Source organism: Mytilus galloprovincialis, chromosome 9, assembly GCF_965363235.1.
Source record: "Mytilus galloprovincialis chromosome 9, xbMytGall1.hap1.1, whole genome shotgun sequence".
Taxonomy (NCBI): domain Eukaryota; kingdom Metazoa; phylum Mollusca; class Bivalvia; order Mytilida; family Mytilidae; genus Mytilus; species Mytilus galloprovincialis.
In genome coordinates, this window is record NC_134846.1 from 80,041,287 (window position 1) to 80,053,362 (window position 12,076).

General features: G+C 31.6%; 1 long non-coding RNA gene across 1 annotated transcript; it reads left to right on the forward strand.

Annotated features, from left to right (window-relative positions):
* The first annotated feature begins 7,450 nt into the window (after window positions 1–7,450).
* LOC143047067 (uncharacterized) lies at window positions 7,451–11,675 on the forward strand. The gene is made up of 3 exons (XR_012969390.1): window positions 7,451–7,564; window positions 10,098–10,194; window positions 11,568–11,675. It is a non-coding gene; the product is annotated as an uncharacterized LOC143047067 (long non-coding RNA).
* Window positions 11,676–12,076: the final 401 nt, after the last annotated feature.

Genomic DNA, 12,076 nt, shown 5'->3' on the forward strand with positions numbered 1-12,076 from the left:
AAAAAAATATTTTGTTTTATTTATTTCATTAAAAATAATGAAAAGGTAGAGCTTTTCATATTTAATAGTTTTATAAAAGTACAGTTATTAATCAAAAGATCCCTTTTAAAATCAATATTTGTCTAAGTATGTACAAGCTGATATATAATACAACAAACATAATTTGAATATTATGGAACAAAAGAAAAAAGAGATCAAACATTTATCTCAATTAATTAGCAGTAATCAAAAGTTTAAAACTATTTAATCTTATATAATCTTGTCATCGATCCTAATGTTATTTTGCCTGGGTTTATAATATTTAACACCTGTCAAAACTTGACATCATTATTTATTTGCTATACACACCCATACTTAATCCTTACTACCCCTCTTAATTAACTATGCAGGATGTCACACCTTTACTTTGAATAATCAATTTTGAAGAGAAAGGTTAAAAAAGAATAAAAGAATAAGAATTAATTGAAATAAATATAACAAATGTCTCCATTATATATTATTAATGAAGAAAAAACGAAATTTAATAAAAAAAATATTTTGTTATAAATTTCGAAAACCGTCTAGTTGTATAGTCCGCACCCTTTGTACAAACTACATATTAAAGGAAAAAAAGTGCGGACTATACATGCCCAAATACGGTAAGTCAACATGATCAAAATGGTCAATTGATCTCATAAGGAGTGATTTCCCTTTTAAAGTCAATTTTACATTTTTGTGTACATTTTTGTAATCTTTTACAAAAGTCTTCTTCTGAAACAATGGAGACAAATTTAAATAAATTTGGCCACAAATAAGCATTAGGGTATTAAGTTTTTGAAAAAGGGGTCTGTTGACCCTGCTTGCCAACCAACATTGCTGACATGGCTAAAAATAGAACATAGGGGGAAAATTCAGTTTTTAACTTTTTTCTCTGAAACTGGAGCAAAAGTATAACTGTTGCATTATTTCATGCATCAATTGTAAATAAAAATATCATGTGAGCTCATTGGAGCCTCTAGTTATGTATGCTTTGTAGTAACATGAAAGTCATCTTCAGCTTTCATTTTGCAATTATTGTATAATATCATAAAATGAAATATAGATACGAGTGCATGTTATAAAACTGTTTCATATATACATGCCAAATTAAGTTATTGACAAAGATTTCATAGAAATAATATAAAGCAAGAGGGGTTTGTGTCCTTTTTGGCACATACTCTTGTTTTTCTGTAATTTCTTATTCATTTGTACTTTCAGGGCCCGAAATATCAAGTAACAGTAAGAGTGGTTAATATCATTGAGGGGAATTTAACCTTTTCCAGTGCGAAGTACAATGTATCAGTTAAAGAGGTACATTTTAATTTAGTAAAACTACATGTACTAGTCACTGCAGAAATATTACACAGAGTCTTTTACCTCTGAAATTAGTTTGGCTGGACATTTAGTACTGCATAGATTTGCCTCTTTGCTTACCTCAAAAAATGAAACAAAAACGGATTTGCCTCTCATTTATTTTGCTAATCAAGATAAACTAATATCTTCTGTATTGCATACCTACTAATTAACTATCAGTTTATTGTCATCCACCTGATATACTTAAATGAGGCACTCCTAGACTGAACTTAGTCTGCAACATCACATATTAAGCAACCCAACTCTGCTAAAACCTAAAGTCCTTTATTTGTTTAATAGTCAAAGGAACTTCCTCCCCAAGATGATTCAGAAATTATTGCGTGTATTTATTATTGCGATTTTTTTCATTTTATACTAAATAGCGATTTTTATTTTTGCAATATTAAGAAAAATCCTGTTTTATTCAAATAAAAAATTTCAAATTGCTAGTTTAAACTATTGTGATTATGACCCTGTCACATTTTTCGCAATAATAAAAACATTGCAATAATATCTGAATTTACAGTACATATCTAATCTAAACAATTTTGAAAATAATCAGGGATTTTACAAGAAATGTAAATAATATATTTATTGTAGGATGTGTCAAAATTTTCAGTTATTTTAAGTAATATACAAGTGAGACTTGTTGATCCAGGAGACAATGGATTGAATCCTCTTCAGTTTCAAGTAGAGGAGTCTTATGTAAGAAGATAAGTATCCTTAACATTGAAATATGCAATCACCATGACTTCCATTAGTATTAAATGCATATAAATGTGATTATCTTTCATCTTAAACACTAGAAGTGAGACAGAAGATTCCAACTTCTAAATGTGAAAGTTAAAGACAAACTGACATCACCACTACCAAACAATGAAAAACGACCAAAAGACAAAACAGCAGTCTGCAAAAAAACACTTTAAAAAAAAAATGAACTTTTCACAAAAACCCTACTACTAATGAAAGTGATCTCAGTTACTCAGGAAGGGTATGCAGATTCTACTCTAATTTTTTAATTTTATTTTGGCTGCAACCTCTGATCTAGAACAAATTTTGTTGTCCTGTCTAGATGTGAGTCTAGATATAAGACAGAATTTTTTAGAGTCCAGTACTCCCAATTTTTTAATTTGACATCCTTTTCAAAAAAATTGAAAAAAGATGTAGTCTAGATTTAAATTTAATATCTTTCTAGTAATCTGGGTTATTTAATAGCAAAAAGACAATATTTAAGGAAAATTTCTTTCGAAATAAAAGTATATTTTTTTGTTCATATGGATTGTTTAGACATAGAATTATATCAGAACAGATAATAAATTTGTTTTGTACACAATATTGAATGGAAAAGGTAATTTTTTTTGTTTGAAAATTAATTGTCTTTCTGTTATCCAGAATTTCCAATTTTCCATGGCTATATTTTTAGCTCACCTGGCCCAAAGGGCCAAGTGAGCTTTTCTCATCACTTTGCAACCGTCATTCATCATCCATTCGTCAGTCTCCGTTAACTTTTACAAAAATCTTCTCCTCTGAAACTACTGGGCCAAATTAAACCAAACTTGGACACAATCATCATTGGGGTATCTAGTTTAAAAAATGTGTAGCGTGACCAGGCCAACCAACCAAGATGGCCACCATGGCTAAAAATAGAACATAGGGGTAAAATGTAGAATTTGGCTTATAACTCTGAAACCAAAGCATTTAGACCAAATCTGACATGGGGTAAAATTGTTTATCTGGTAAAGATCTATCTGCCCCGAAATTTTCAAACAAATTTGACGACCAGTTGTTGGGTTGCTGCCCCTTAATTGGCAATTTTAAGGAAATTATACCGTTTTTTGACTATTATCTTGAATATTATTATAGATAGAGATAAACTGTGAACAGCAATAATGTTCAGCAAAGTAAGATCTACAAATAAGATTTTGTATGACTAAAATGGTCAGTTAACCCCTTAAGGAGTTATTGCCCTTTATAGTAATTTTTTACCAATTTTTTGTAATTTTTTCTTATCTTTTACAAAAATCTTCTCCTCTAAAACTACTGTTCCAAATTTAACCAAACTTGGCCTTAATCATCATTGAGGTATCTAGTTAAAAAATGTGTACAGTGACCCAGCCAACCAACCAAGATGACCGCCATTGCTAAAAATAGAACATAGGGGTAAAATGTAGATTTTGGCTTATAACTCTAAAACCAAAGCAGTAAGAGCAATTCAGACATGGGGGATAAATTGTTTTGCAAGTCAAGATCTATCTGCCCTGAAATTTTCAGATGAATGCGACAACTGTTTGTTGGGTTGCTGCCCCTGAATTGGAAATTTTGAAGGAAATTTTGCTGTTTTTGGTTATTATCTTGAATATTATTATAGATAGAGATAAACTGTAAACAGCAATAAAGTTCAGCAAAGTAAGATCCACAAATAAGTCAAAAAGGTCAGTTGACCCCTTAAGGAGTTATTGCCCTTTATAGTCAATTTTTAATAGTTTTGTAAATTTTGTAAATTTTTGTTAATTTTAACAAGATATTTTCCTCTTTTACTAATGGGCCAAGTTCATTATAAATTGAGATAATTGTAAGAAGCAAGAATGATCAGTGAAGTAAGATCTACAAACACAACACCATCACCAAAATACAATTTTGTCATGAATCCATCTGTGTCTTTGTTAAATATGCACATAGACCAAGGTGAGCTCCCAGCCTCTAGTTTTTTTATTTATCTCTCTGAAACTGCAGCATTTAGAGCAAATCTGACTGGTGGCAAAAATGTTCATCAGATTTAGATATATCTGCCCTGAAATTTTCAGACAAATCTGACAAGTTGTTGGGTTGCTGCCCCTGAGTTAGTAATTTTATGGAAATTTTGCAGTTTTTGCTATTATCTTAGATATTATTATAGTATCTAATTATATCTTATACTATAAATTATGATTTTAACCTTATTTTACATGATTTCCAAAGCATCAGTAAATACAGGGGAACGACACTGGCTCTTTAGAGCCTCTAGTTTACATACTTCTCCAGGCGAATCAAGTGCCAATTCTAGAAAAATATGCCTGATACTTCTATTTAAAATTTTTATTAACAACGTAAATACTTTTTGTAATCATTTTTGAAATTAATATCTAGTCATCACTAAAATAGGAAATAACAAATAATGTGCTTATTGTGTAAATGTTTTATTTTTTTTGTAGCTCGAATACTTTTTCCTGCAATTGGATCAAAATCAGCCACTAAAAAATGCTCGACTATATAAACTGAAGCTAAAACAGCAGCTGAATTATTCATCAGAAAGTCCATACAAATTTACTGCAGTAGCTTTTGTAAGTACAAAAGATGAACGTTGTATCATTTTCAGATTTTGCATAATTTATTGATTGTTACTATGTTAACCCAAAAGGGATTGTTTAATCATTTAATCATTTAATTTCATATGATAATTTTAGAATGTTATCAAGAGAGCATTTTTAGTATGAATGAAACCACTAAATGCTTTGCAATACAACATTTCTCAAGTCTACTTACAAAAACAAAGTCAAACTACTGAATGCAGCATTTGCTAAATTTTGCCTGTCAGACAGTTTTCACTTGACCTTGACCTCATTTCATGGATCAGTGAACAAGGTTAAGTTTTGGCGTTCAAGTCCATATCTTAGATACTATAAGCAATAGGTCTAGTATATTCAGTGTATGGAAGGACTGTAAGGGTGTACATATCCAACTGGCAGGTGTCACCTGACCTTGACCTCATTTTCATGGTTCAGTGGTTATAAATTTTTTTTGTTTTGGTTTGTTTATCTTATACTGTATGCATAGGTCATCTATATTTGGTGTACGGAAAGATTGTAAGGTGTAAATGTCTAGCTAGCAGGTGTCATCTTACCTTGACCTCATTTTCATGGTGCAGTGGTCAAAGTTAAGTTTTTATACGACCGCAAAATTTGAAAAAATTTTCGTCGTATATTGCTATCACGTTGGCGTCGTCGTCTGTGTCGTCGTCGTCGTCGTCGTCATCGTTGTCGTCGTCGTCGTCGTCCGAATACTTTTAGTTTTCGCACTCTAACTTTAGTAAAAGTGAATGGAAATCTATGAAATTTTAACACAAGGTTTATGACCACAAAAGGAAGGTTGGTATTGATTTTGGGAGTTTTGGTCCCAACATTTTAGGAATTAGGGGCCAAAAAGGGCCCAAATAAGCATTTTCTTGGTTTTCGCACTATAACTTTAGTTTAAGTTAATAGAAATCTATGAAATTTTGACACAAGGTTTATGACCACAAAAGAACGGTTGGGATTGATTTTGGGAGTTTTGGTTTCAACAGTTTAGGAATTAGGGGCCAAAAAAGGGCCCAAATAAGCATTATTCTTGGTTTTCGCACAATAACTTTAGTATAAGTAAATATAAATCAATGAAATTTTAACTCAAGGTTTATGACCACAAAAGGAAGGTTGGGATTGATTTTTGGAGTTGAGGTCACAACAGTTTAGGAATTAGGGGCCAAAAAGGGGCCCAAATAAGCATTATTTTTGGTTTTCGCACCACAACGTTAGTATAAGTAAATAGAAATCTATGAAATTTAAACACAAGGTTTATGACCATAAAAGGAAGGTTGCTATTGATTTTGGGAGTTTTGGTCCCAACAGAATAAGGGGCCCAAAGGGTCCAAAATTAAACTTTGTTTGATTTCATCAAAATTGAATAATTGGAGTTCTTTGATATGCCGAATCTAACTGTCATGACTGTGTATGTAGATTCTTAACTTTTGGTCCCGTTTTCAAATTGGTCTACATTAAGGTCCAAAGGGTCCAAAATTAAACTTAGTTTGATTTTGACAAAAAATGAATCAGTTAGGTTCTTTGATATGCTGAATCTAAAAATGTACTTAGATTCTTGATTATTGGCCCAGTTGTCAAGTTGGTCCAAATCAGGATCTAAAATTATTATATTAAGTATTGTGCAATAGCAAGTCTTTTCAATTGCACAGTATTGCACAATGGCAAGAAATATCTAATTGCACAATATTGTGAAATAGCAAATTTTTTTTAAATTAGAGTTATCTTTCTTTGTCCAGAATAGTAAGCATGAAATATCTAATTGCAAAATATTGTGCAATAGCAAGATTTTTTTTTAATTGGAGTTATCTTTCTTTGTCCAGAATCAACTTAAATCTTTGTTATATACAATATACAATGTATATTCACTTTTTACTACCAACTGATAAATTAAAATAATCTTTACCATTCAGTGATAACAAGCAGTTTTTTTACATCTTAATATTTTATAATGTATTTAAATGAGTAGTTATTGTTGCAAACTCCATTAGAAATTTTAATTGAGATTAGTTTTGGAATAAGGGAAAGGGGGATGTGATTAAAAAAATTGGGTTCAATTTTTCTCATTTGAAATTTCATAAATAAAAAAGAAAATTTCTTCAAACATTTTTTTGAGAGGATTAATATTCAACAGCATAGTGAATTGCTCTAAGAGAAAACAAAAATTTTAAGTTCATTAGAACACATTCATTCTGTGTCAGAAACCTATGCTGTGTCAACTATTTAATCACAATCCAAATTTAGAGCTGAATCCAGCTTGAATGTTGTGTCCATACTTGCCCCAACCGTTCAGGGTTCAACCTCTGCGGTCATATAAAGCTACGCCCTGCGGAGCATCTGGTTGAGTTTTGGTCTTGTTTTCTAATACTATATGCAATAGGTCAACTTTATTTAGAATATGATGTACATGTCTGCCTGGCATGGTAAACTGACCTTAACCTCATTTTCATGGTTCATTAATCAATGTCTAGTGTTTTTGGTTAAGTCTTTTTCTTAGAAACTATAAGCAATAGATCAAGTATATTTAGTGTATTGGATGATTGTAAGGTGTACCTGTATTTTGTGTTTGGTTTATGTTACCTTGACCTCATTTTCTTGGATCATGTTAAGTTTATGTGATAGTTGTAGTAACGCTTTATATTCAGGACTATCAACATAATGCCAATGATTAGTAAAGAAGACGAGACATTTCAGTGTGTGCACTCTTGTCGAAAGTATGAATGATTATAAATATAATTTTGATTTTTCAGTTGGAAGGTCATTCAGATAAAAATGCTACAGCTCACTTCAAAGTATACGTAGAAGATGTAGATAATCAAAACCCAAAGTTTACAAAAAAGTCCTACGAGGTAGATGTAGCAGAGGTAAGATTTTACTGTATGTAGATGTGGTGTAGCAGAGGTAAGGTTTTACTGTAACTTAAATATCCTCATACCATGTAGATGTAGCAGAGGTAAGGTTTTACTGTATATTAAATATCCTCATACCATGTAGATGTAGCAGAGGTAAGGTTTTACTGTATATTAAATATCCTCATACCATGTAGATGTAGCAGAGGTAAGGTTTTACTGTATCTTAAATATCCTCATACCATGTAGATGTAGCAGAGGTAAGGTTTTACTGTATATTAAATATCCTCATATCACGTAGATGTAGCAGAGGTAAGGTTTTACTGTATATTAAATATTCTCATACCATTTAGATGTAGCAGAGGTAAGGTTTTACTGTATATTAAATATCCTCATACCATGTAGATGTAGCAGAGGTAAGGTTTTACTGTACATTAAATATCCTCATATCACTTAGATGTAGCAGAGGTAAGGTTTTACTGTATATTAAATATCCTCATACCATGTAGATGTAGCAGAGGTAAGGTTTTACTGTATATTAAATATCCTCATATCACTTAGATGTAGCAGAGGTAAGGTTTTACTGTATATTAAATATCCTCATATCATGTAGATGTAGCAGAGGTAAGGTTTTACTGTATCTTAAATATCCTCATACCATGTAGATATAGCAGAGGTAAGGTTTTACAGTATCTTCAATATCCTTATAGCATGTAGATGTAGCAGAGGTAAGGTTTTACTGTAACTTGAATATCCTCATACCATGTAGATATAGCAGAGGTAAGTTTTTACTGTATCTTCAATATCCTCATACCATGTAGATATAGCAGAGGTGAGGTTTTACTGTATCTTAAATATCCTCATACCATGTAGATATAGCAGAGGTGAGGTTTTACTATATCTTAAATATCCTCATACCATGTAGATATAGCAGAGGTAAGGTTTTACTATATCTTAAATATCCTCATACCACGTAGATGTAGCAGAGGTAAGGTTTTACTGTATCTTCAATATCCTGATACCACGTAGATGTAGCAAAGGTAAGGTTTTACTGTATATTAAATAGCCTGCCATTCAGTGATGAAACTTGCCATTATTATTCTTCATTACTAGAAAGTATGTTGATGATCATGGTTAAAAAAAGTTGAACTTTTGTACTAAAAGGGTATGTGAATGTAATGGCGAAAAACCTTACAAAATTTGTTCTGCTCTGTAGCATACAATAGTGGTCAGAATTCAGGTTACCATGAAGATATAGATACAAGGTTGTGTACAGACTTTTTCATTCATGTTTATTGTAAATGGTTTAATTGAAGTCAACTATATTCAGCATTAGATAAACATCGAATATTTTTTTTTAATTTAATTTCAGACTCATAATACATTTCAAAATTTATCAAAAGTTTACTGATAAGTCTGATATGAAAAACTTGAAACTATCTTATCTTTCACAAATGTTCAAATCTTGCACTTAAGTTATTTAGTGTTCTATCTTTATCTGCCTGAGAATTCATCCTAAAATTTTACTCAACACAAAATTTGTCATTTAAACACCAAATCCATTAATTTGATTTTGAGGCTGTAGTTTACTGGTTGCCACTTAAGTAAATAATCAACAAAGAAGCATGGATATTTATTAAAAAGATCATAATAGAACATTTTAATGATAGATCAATGCATATTGCAATCACCAGATTTTCATGAGAAAGGTCAGGCTGAGTTCACTGCATACGGAAAACATATGAGTGAATTGTTTACTGGAAGCAAGCAATTAAAAAAGTAAATTTCTTCTAAATTTGGGCAAATTATAGAATTTTCTTGAGAAAAAAGTATATGTTCATAAGTTTTATAATAAAAACTGGCCATTTTCTTATAAAAAACATATGCATATATTTTTTTTTAATTTGAAGTTTCATATGACTATGCACTGAACATTTTGATTGTGGCAAGGCCTTAATCTTCTGCTAAAAACTTTATATGATTATAAGCAATCCTGGTATTTGTGCTAAAAGATTTTGCATAATATACAAGTTGAATTGAAATAGTGTTATTTGTTGAATAACCTTGCAAAGATTAAAATGATGCACAATTTTTGTTGAAATGCATTATTTTAAGCACTAGCCCAAAATTAGGGGACATATTGATGTAGTTTGAGTTGTCCATCTATCAATTTTTGGGTATAAGATAATAAACAATTTCAAATTGCTTCATGAAATTAATTGAAATCTTTTTCATGGAGTGTTTTTCAAACCTAAACTTTAAGTTAACTGTTAATTATCTTTAAATTGACTTTAACTGGTAATTAAGAACCAACTATTCTAGTGTGTTTCTGTCAGTTGAACTAAAAAATGACAGGTGCCAGCTTCTCTTACTAATGATTTGAATCAGTCCTGATATCTGTCTATTTAAATTATGTGGTTTTTTAGTATTTCTTTGACATAAAAATATAAGATGATGCCATATACTTTCTAATGAGTCAACAACCGTACATTATTGTGAACACATTTTTATTTGAAGTTTAGTTAATTGTTTAACCTTTATCTTACAGAGTCCAAGCAGTACTCCTGTGACAACCAACCTAACTGTACAAGCTATAGACCAGGATACAGGAATCAATACGCCAATCAATTATAGATTAGTGCAAGGTACAATAATAGAGGGTCTGAATTGGGGGTCCTTCAATTCTGTATATATTCAATTTTTATGCTCCATTTATGGACATTATTATACCCCCGCTTTCAAAAAAAGGGGGGTATACTGTTTTACCTCTGTCTGTCCTTCCGTCAGTCCGTCAGTCCATCAGTCCGTCAGTCTGTCAGTCAGTCCGTCCGTCCGATGAATATTTTTCGTCACATTTTTCTCAGGAACTACACTACCAGGATTTCTGAAATTTGGTTTCAGGGTTTATATAAGTCAGCTATACCGTGTGATGCGTTTTCAGATTCATCACTCGACAACTTCCTGTTTACCGAACACTACTATCATTTTACACATGATGGCCAAGTTGAAAATTGTTGTCGCATTTTTCTCAGGAACTACAATGCCAGGATTTCTGAAATTTGGTTTCAGGGTTTATATAAGTCAGCTATACTTTGTGATGCGTTTTCAGATTCATCACTCGGCAACTTCCTGTTTACCGAACACTTACATATTTTTACACTATTAACATTATCCACTTGCGGCGGGGGTATCATCAGTGAGCAGTAGCTCACAGTTACTCTTGTTTTTACTGGTCTGTGTGTCCGTTCATCCATCCATTGGTCTGTCCATCTGTTTATCTCGCTTCAGGTTAAAGTTTTTGGACGAGGTAGTTTTTGATCAGGTTGAAGTCCAAGCAACTTGAAACTTAGTAAACATGTCCCCTATCGTATGATCTTTCTAATTTTAATGCCAAATTAGAGATTTTATCCCATTTTCACGGTCCACTGAACATAGAAAATTATTGTGCAGATGGAGCATCTGTGTACTGGTTTTAACCCAGTTTTTTCTATTCTTATTATATTATAAAACCTCATTATTCTCTCATTCTCTATTTTTTTTCTCATTTTCTGTAGTCATTTTTGTATTGAATCATAATTCTTTATTCTGTAAACTCCAGCCATACCTTCAAAATAGAACTGACAGAATCACAAGTGTTATGTCTAGTTAGATATTGAGATATATTATTAAAATAAATGGATGTGGTATGATTGCAAATGAGAGAACTTACAGCCAGAGACCATTGGATATAGAAGTATGAAACTATATGTCACAGTAGGATCTTCACAAATGAGCAAAATCAATATCACAGCCAGCTTTAAAAGCCCTGATATGACAATATATGAATCAATTTATCCATATTATAGAAACATATTCTACCTTTGTTTTCATCACCCCATTTTTACTTCAAATTTCTCTGTTTAACGTTTTTTATTTTATTTAGTGTTTCAAATATGTTAATGATCTCATGAGAAGTGTTTGTCATTGACATTCATTTATATATAAATGTAATGATTATATTGTGTAAAATCTATTTCAGAAATTCCATCTAAAGGCTGGTTTTCAGTAGATAAAACATCAGGAGCTATAAAAGTTATCAAATCACCTGACAGGGAGACATGTTCTCAACTCACTTTGTTTATTAAGGTACAATTAAGATAAAATTGAGAATGGAAATGGGGAATGTGTCAAAGAGACAACAACCCGACCATAGAAAAAAAACACAACAGCAGAAGGTCACCAATAGGTCTTCAATGTAGCGAGAAATTCCCGCACCCGGAGGCGTCCTTCAGCTGGCCCCTAAACAAATATATACTAGTTCAGTGATAATGAACGCCATACTAATTTCCAAATTGTACACAAGAAACTAAAATTAGAATAATACAAGACTAACAAAGGCCAGAGGCTCCTGACTTGGGACAGGCACAAAAATGCGGCAGGATTAAACATTTTAAGAACATTAGTTGATAAGGGCCCCTATTTATAAAGCTACTAAAGTTCAGAATTGTTCAAAACAGATGGATATTTTTTTACTTGTCCTACAATAAA